This window comes from Papio anubis, chromosome 6 (genome assembly GCF_008728515.1).
Source record: "Papio anubis isolate 15944 chromosome 6, Panubis1.0, whole genome shotgun sequence".
NCBI lineage: Eukaryota > Metazoa > Chordata > Mammalia > Primates > Cercopithecidae > Papio > Papio anubis.
Window position 1 is genome coordinate 8313725 of NC_044981.1, and position 7883 is coordinate 8321607.

Here is a 7883-nt window from a genome sequence, read left to right on the forward strand (position 1 = left end):
TTAGGCCAGCAGAATGTAATGTCACCAGAACAGGAAGCAAAAATTTTGCTAGTGGATCACTAGGGGTGATGGTGAGTGGTGCCACTTCCACTTCCATCCCTTGATTCCTGGACCCGTGAATCCTGGCTATGGGAGAAATTGTACCATATATTGGATACAGATTCAGAGCATACACGGACTTTTGGAGAACTTTGCCCCAGCCCTGCAAAGTATTGTCACCTAGTTAGGGTTGTAATTGTGACTTCAGAAGGTCATTCCACCTTCTATCAATACAGCTTCTTCAAGAAGATGGGCAACATGGTAAGACCAGTGAATTCCATGAGCATGAGCCCACTGCCACACTCCTTTAGCTGTAAAGTGAGTGCCTTGATCAGAGGCAATGCTGTGTGGAATACCATGACAGTGGATAAGGCATTCTGTGAGTCCATGGATGGCAGTCTTGGCAGAAGCATTATGTGAAGGATAGGCAAACCCATATCCAGAGTGAATGTCTATTCCAGTGAGGACAAACCTCTGCCCTTTCCATGATGGAAGAGGTCAATATAATCATCCTGCTACCAGGTAGCTGGCTGATCACGCTGAAAAATGGTGCCATATCTAGGGCTCAGTATTTGTCTCTGCTGCTGGCAAATTTGGCACTGAGCAGTGGCCATAGCAAGGTCGGCCTTGGTGAGTGGAAGTCCATGTTGCTAAGTCCATGAGTAACCTCCATCCCTGTCACCATGGCCACTTTATTCATGACAAGGAAGGCTGGGGAAAGAGGCTGAGTGGTGTCCACAGAACGGGTCATCCTATCCACTTGATTATTAAACTCTTCCTCCATTGAGGTCACCTGTTGGTGAGCACTCACATAGAATACAGATATCTTCACATTTTTTGACCACTCAGAGAGGTCCATCCACATACCTCTTCCCCAAATTTCTTTGTCACCAATTTTCCAATCACGCTGCTTCCAAGCCCTTGACCATCCAGCCAAACCATTGGCTACAGCCCATGAATCAGTATATAATCCTACATCTGGCCACTTTTCCTTCCATGCAAAGTGCGCAACCAGGTGCAGTGCTAGAAGTTCTGCCCACTGGGAAGATTTTTCCTTCACTGCTGTCCGTCAGGGACGTCCTAGAAAAGGGCTGTAGTGCTGCCGCTGTCCACTTTCAGGTGATGCTTGCATATTGTGCAGAACCAGCTGTGAACCAGACCCTAGTCTTCTCTTCCTCTGTCAACTGATCATAGGAAACTCCCCATGAGGCCATCAATGCAGGCTGGAGGAGGGAAGGCAGGGTGGCAGGAGTGGAGACCATGGCCATTTGAGCCACTTCCTCATGTAACTTACTCGTGCCTTCAGGACCTGCTCAAATCCAATCACATATATACCACTTCCATTTGATAATGGAATACTGCTGTGCACGACCCGCTTTATGGCTAGATGGGTCAGAAAGCACCCAGTTCATGATAGGCAGTTCAGGTTGCATGGTGACTTGATGACTCATAGTCAAACATTCAATTTCCACCAAAGCCCTGTAACAGGCCAAGAGCTGTCTCTCAAAAGGAGAGTAGTTATCTGCAGAAGATGGCAGGGCCTTTCTCTGAAATTCTAGAGGCCTCCGCTGTGATTCACCCACGGAAACTGCCAAAGGCTCCAAACAGCATCCCTATCTGTCACTGACACCTCAAGCACCATTGGATCTGCTGGGTCATGTGGCCCAAGTGGCACAGCTGCTTGCCTAGCAGGTTGGACCTGTTGCAGACCCTTCTCCTGTTCTAGACCCCACTAAAAACTGGCAGCCTTTTGGGTCACTCGACAAATAGGCCAGAGTAACACACCCAAATGAGGAATGTGTTGCCTCCAAAACCCAAATACACTCACTAGGCCTTGTGCCTCTTTCTTGGTTGGGGAGTGTTGGGGGGTGAGGGGGCGGGAAATGCAGCAACTTATCCTTCGCCTTAGAAGGAATATCTCCACAGGCCCCACACCACTGGACCCCTAGAAATTTGACTGAAGTAGAAGGTCCCTGAATTTTAGTTGGATTTATTTCACATCCTCTGGCATGCAAATGTTTCACCAATAAGTCCAGTGTGTTTGTTACTTCTTGCTCACTGGATCCAATCAGCATAATGTCATCAATGTAATGGACCTGTGTGATATCTTGCGGAAGCAAAAAGCAATCAAGGTCTCTCCAAATAAGATTCTGACACAAAGCCTGAGAATTGACATACCCCTGAGGTAGGACAGTAAAGGTATATTGTTGGCCTTGCCAGCTGAAGGCAAATTGTTTCTGGTGAGCCTTATGGACAGGAATGGAGAAAAAGGCATTTGCCAAGTCAATGGCTGCATACCATGTACTAGGAGATGTGTTAATTTACTCAAGCAATGAAACCACATCTGGTACAGCAGCTGCAATTGGAGTCACCACTTGGTTAAGCTTATGATAATCCACTGTCATTCTCCAAGATTCATCTGTCTTCTGCAAATGCCAAGTGGGAGATATTTGAATGGGGATGTGGTGGGGAATCACCACTCCTGCATCTTTCAAGTCCTTGATGGTGGCGCTAATCTCTTCAATCCCTTCGGGAATGCGATATCGTTTTTCATTTACTATTTTTCTAGGTAAAGGCAGCTCTAATGGCTTGCATTTGGCCTTTCCCACCATAAGAGCCCTCACCCTACCAGTCAGGGAGCCAATGTGAGGGTTCTGCCAGCTGCTAAGTATGTCTATGCCAATTATGCATTCTGGCACTGGAGAAATGACCAAAGGATGAGTTTGGGGACCCACTGGACCCACTGTAAGTTGGAGCTGAGCTTTATGAAACTCCATTACCTGATCTCCGTAAGCTCCTACTTCTAACTGGAGGACCACAATGACATTTTGGATTCCCTGGAATCAGTGTCAGCTCAGAGCCAGTGTCCAGTAGTCCCAGAAATGTCTGATCATTTCCCTTCCCCAGTGCACAGTTACCCTGGTAAAAGGCCAAAGGTCTCCTGGGGGAAGGATGGGAGAAAGAATCACTGCATAAATTGTTGGTGTGTAGTGGGGTCCTTCCTCAAGAAGGACCTCCCCTTCATTCAAGGGGTTCTAGGTCTGTAAACTGGCTCAAGTCTGGAAATTGATTGAGGGGCCGTGATTCTCTGTTTTTATAATTCAAATTAGTCTTTTATCCATTTGATCTAGAACTTTTCTCCTTGTATAAATTAAGTAGAAATGCAGTAGGCTTCCTATCAATTTCACTTCTAGGAACACTGTGATTAATTAGTCAATGCTACAGCTCTACACGAGTCAGACTATTCTGAGTGTTGCTTTGCCTCTGCTGTCCATTACGTATTCTCAATGTATTTAAATTTTGTAGTTGAGTGACTGCAGTTCCCACTTTTAGATCTGGCATACAGAGAAGAGCAATGACAGGAATCTTCAAAGATGCAGGTGCTGCCCTCACAAATCTATTTTGCAAGGCATTGGTCAAGGGTATATATTCTGGACCCTCCCAGCTGGGATGAGTAAATCTAAAGTGGCTAATCCACTCCACTATGCCACACTCCCTAAGCCTTTGGATCCCTTCCTCTACGTTAAACCAAGGGACATCAGGCATTTCCAACTTGTTCACAGTGGGCCATCTTTTAATCCATATTTCAGCTAACCAAGCAAATAAACTACTAGAACCTTTTTTTAACTCCCCAAGCTGCAACATTAAAATCATAGTCCCTACTTAGTGGGTTCAAATCAATAAATTCAGCCTGATCCAACTCTATGTTCCTTCCACCATTATCCCATACCCTTAATATCCATTCCCATGCCTGTTCTCCAGATTTCTGTTTATATAAAGAACTCTAAACAGTTCGAGTGGAGCACACCTCCTCATGGGTCACACTCTCAACCTCACCTCTAGAGGCCTGCTGGGACTTTACTCTAGTTATAGGTCTAGAAGCAAACAGGGGTATTAGGGGTGGCTCCGGAGGAGAATCGACATTATTTTGCCTGGCAACTGCCTCAAGGGAGGCCATCACTATTGCATCAAGTAGCGCAGGACTTATGTCCTCAGACAAAGGTGGAAACGCTGATGGCAGCATGGGTCAGCGAGATGTTGCTACTACTGGGGATGGGGAAGCTGTTCCTTGTAGCAAAAAAGGTTCCTCAGTGTTTACAAACTCAGTGTTCCCAGCTTCATCAGGGTCCTCCTACACATCCCCATTCCAAGTTGCAGGATCCCATTCCTTTCCAACAAATGTCTCACTTTAACAGTAGACACCTGGCAAGGCTGTGCATGCACCTTTCACTGCAGGTCAGCGAGTGACATGAAAAAAGCTTGTGTTCATTTTTCCACAATTTCAGCTCTTTCTCTACAGGAGATAAGACTCTGACTCAGTGCAATCTTAGCAGATTTGAGGCTCAGTATCTGCTTCTGAAGCCAGAAGACAGAGTCCCTGAGTTCATCATTTTCTTTCATCACATTGTCCACTGAACTTAGGAGGAACCAACCAGCTTCATTATGTTCCTTGGTTCTCCACATGTGGACAAAGGTATTATGTACAGTCACTAAACTCCTTGCCTCTCATGAGTGGTGAATCAGGAGTGTCAAGTGCATTTATTTTGCATAACTCTTTAAACAGTTCATGCCAAAAGGACTATCAGTGTTCTCCACACTATTGGAAGTAGAGTCCTTAGCATTTTTCGGTTTAATCATATTAAGCAGCCAACTCCAGAAACCCTAAAACCAACGAAAGAACTCCATCCTTAATATTGTTCCTCTAGAACCATTCCTGGTACCAAAATCTGTATTAGTCATGGTTCTCTAGAGGTACAGAACTAATAGAATAGAATATTTCATATATATATATATATATATATATATATATAAAATAGGGAGCTTGTTAAGTATTAACTTACATAAACACAAGGTCCCACAATAGGCTGCCTGCAAGCTTGAGGAGCAAGTCCAAGTCTCAAAACTGAAGAACCTGGAGTCTGATGTTCAAGAGCGGGAAGCATCCAGCATGGGAGAAAGATGTAGGCTGGGAGGCTAGGCCAGTCTCACCTTTTCCTGGGAGGCTAGGCTAGTCTTGCACATTTCTCTGCCTGCTTTATATTTGCTCACAGCTGATTAGATGGTGCCCACCAGATTAAAGGTGGGTGTGCCTTCCCCAGCCCAGTAACTTAAATGCTAATCTCCTTTGGCAACACCCTCACAGACACACCCAGCATCAATACTTTGCATCCTTCAATCCAATCAAGTTGACACTCAGTATTAACCATCACATCACAGGTGAAGGACACACTCTCCACGAGACTGCCCTCACTTCAGAGAGCAGTTGCAAGCTTTGGGGTTCCCAGGCCATTCACACTTCTGACAAATCGACTGCAAATTCGAGGGTTCTCGTTATCCTTAGAGGTTCAACAATTCATGAGAATGCCTTACAAAACTCATGAAAGCATTGTACTTTCAATTTCAATTTCATTTTAAAGAATACAAATCAGGACCAGCCAAAAGAACAGATCCATAAGGCAAGGTCTGGGAGGCTTGCAAACACTAAGCTTTTGTGTCCTGAGGAGATACATCACCCTCCTGAACACCCACGTGTATCATGAACCAGGGAAGCTCTTTCAACCTCAGTGTACAGTTTCTACTGGAGTTTCACTATATAGCCCATAGGACTGACCGATTAAATCATTGTCCATGTGACTAAACTTAATCTTCAGCTTCCCTTCCATCCCTGAATGTTGGGCAGATGAGACATGGCTCAAAGCCCCAACCCCACAGTTACATCTTTAGTCTTTTCAGCATGGCCAGCCCCAACCCTGAAACTATCTAGGGACCAATCATGAATAACCACACTCCTATCAATTGGAAAATGCCAAGGACTCAGAGGCTGCCTCCCAAGAACTAGGGACAATGGTCAACCAACCTCCTTGTTATGCAACATGGTTGTACTGAGAATTCTGGCTTGGCTGGCTTACCTCTAGGTCAGTCTTAACATAGTGATCCGCAGAAGCTGGCCAGTTTCTACTATTGTTGTTGTTGTTGTTGCACTGAATATTATGCCATAAAATAAAACACGATATGGCAGAATTTAGAACATCATTTCTCCAGAATATTTTTGATCTACTGGTGCTTGTCCTTTGATTAGTCTTGCATGACAGATATTTACTGAGTATATACTGACAGGCACCTAATGTAAACACAGCTGAAGAAATAGTTTCTATCTACATACTGCTTAAAACAAACACATCTACCTATATTGTAATGTCTCAATCAAATGATCTCACAAATTCTTTACTTAGAAACGCTTTCTTATGCGTTGTCTTAGTTTGGGCTGCTCAGGTTGATACCAGAAAGCACCATGGGCTGGGGGTCTAAGACAACAGAAACTTATTTCTCAGTTCTGGAGACCGAAGTCCAAGACCAGGGTGCCATCATGGTTATGTTCAGGTGAGGGCTCTCTTCTGGGTTGCAGACTGCTGACTTCTTGTATCATCACATGGTGTGAAGAGGGCAAGAGAGCTCCCTGTGGTCTCTTTTATAAAGGCACTAATCCCATTCACAAGGCCTTCACTCTCAGTAGACTTTCAAATGTTGATTTCCTTTACTACAGAAATCATTCCATATTTCAGACTATTCATTACAAATTAGTGAGGTGAAGTTTACTTCCATCTAATGGCAAATGACAAAAGAAATAGAGTTTAAAGGGTAAGACTGGCAAGTAGTGATTTTTAAACAGTGCTAAATTGTTTAAAATTGAAGGGTGGAATGATGTTGATAATAGGGAGACAGAGGTAAAATATTAGGGAAGTGTAGAGGCAAAATAATGCTTTGATAAGTCAAATTTATATTTTATCAAAGATCTGAGAAAGTTGATAAGGTTGTTTTTCAAGCACAAACCCTTTTTTCTTAAAAGTTTAAGGCAGCATAATAAAATATGCTGCCTTCTATCTTAAGACAGGAAAAATTTAAAATGATTACCACTAGGGAAAAAACAACAACTGTATTTTAGCAAATAGGCAAATGAAAACCAGTCAGAATTCCTCATGCTGGACCCCTCCATGACACAGGCTCTGTTGTACCTGCATATGCACATAACAGGTTAAAGCAGCCATCAGAATACAACAGAATTTTAAGAATGAGAGTAACTATTCCAAGTATATTATACTCACCAAATATAAACAGTGTCCCCAAGAGCACTAAGCTTTTTAAACCAATATTATTTATATTGAAAATGAAGAATAACAGAATTAAAAAAAAATACAATAGCAATTCTAAAAATCACTGCTAAAAATAAGTGCCCAAATCTTTGAATTTAGACTCAAAACTATACATGCAACATTGCTATAGTCTGAATATTTGTGTCCCCCTGAAATTCATATGTTGAAATCCTAACTCCCCAAGTGATTGTATTAAGTGGTGGGGCCTTTTGGGAGGTGATCAGGTCATGAGGGCAGAGTCCTTGAAAATGGGATTAGCACCCAAGGGAGCTTGTTTGGCCCTTCATCACATAAGGACATAAGAAGAAGCCTCCTTCTATGAACCAGGAAGCCGGCCCTCACTAAATCTGTCAGCACCTCCAACTTGGACTTCCAGACATCAGAACTGTGGGAAATAAATTTCCATTGTTTACAAGCTACCCATTCATGGTATTTTTACATAGCAGCCTGAATGTGCTAAGGGAGAAAATATTGTCCCAATTTGCTAATTCTACTTGTGTTTCTTAAATTTATTCTATTTTGTCCTCAAACTTCCAAATTAAATCTCACTTTTATGGAAAAAACTAGGATAATTTTATAATTATTTTATTATAATTTTGAGACATCAATTACTTTTTCTTCAATTAAAAAAAATCCAATCATGAATCCTTTGGTATTACTTGGGCAAACTGTAGCAAATTTTTCTTATGATAC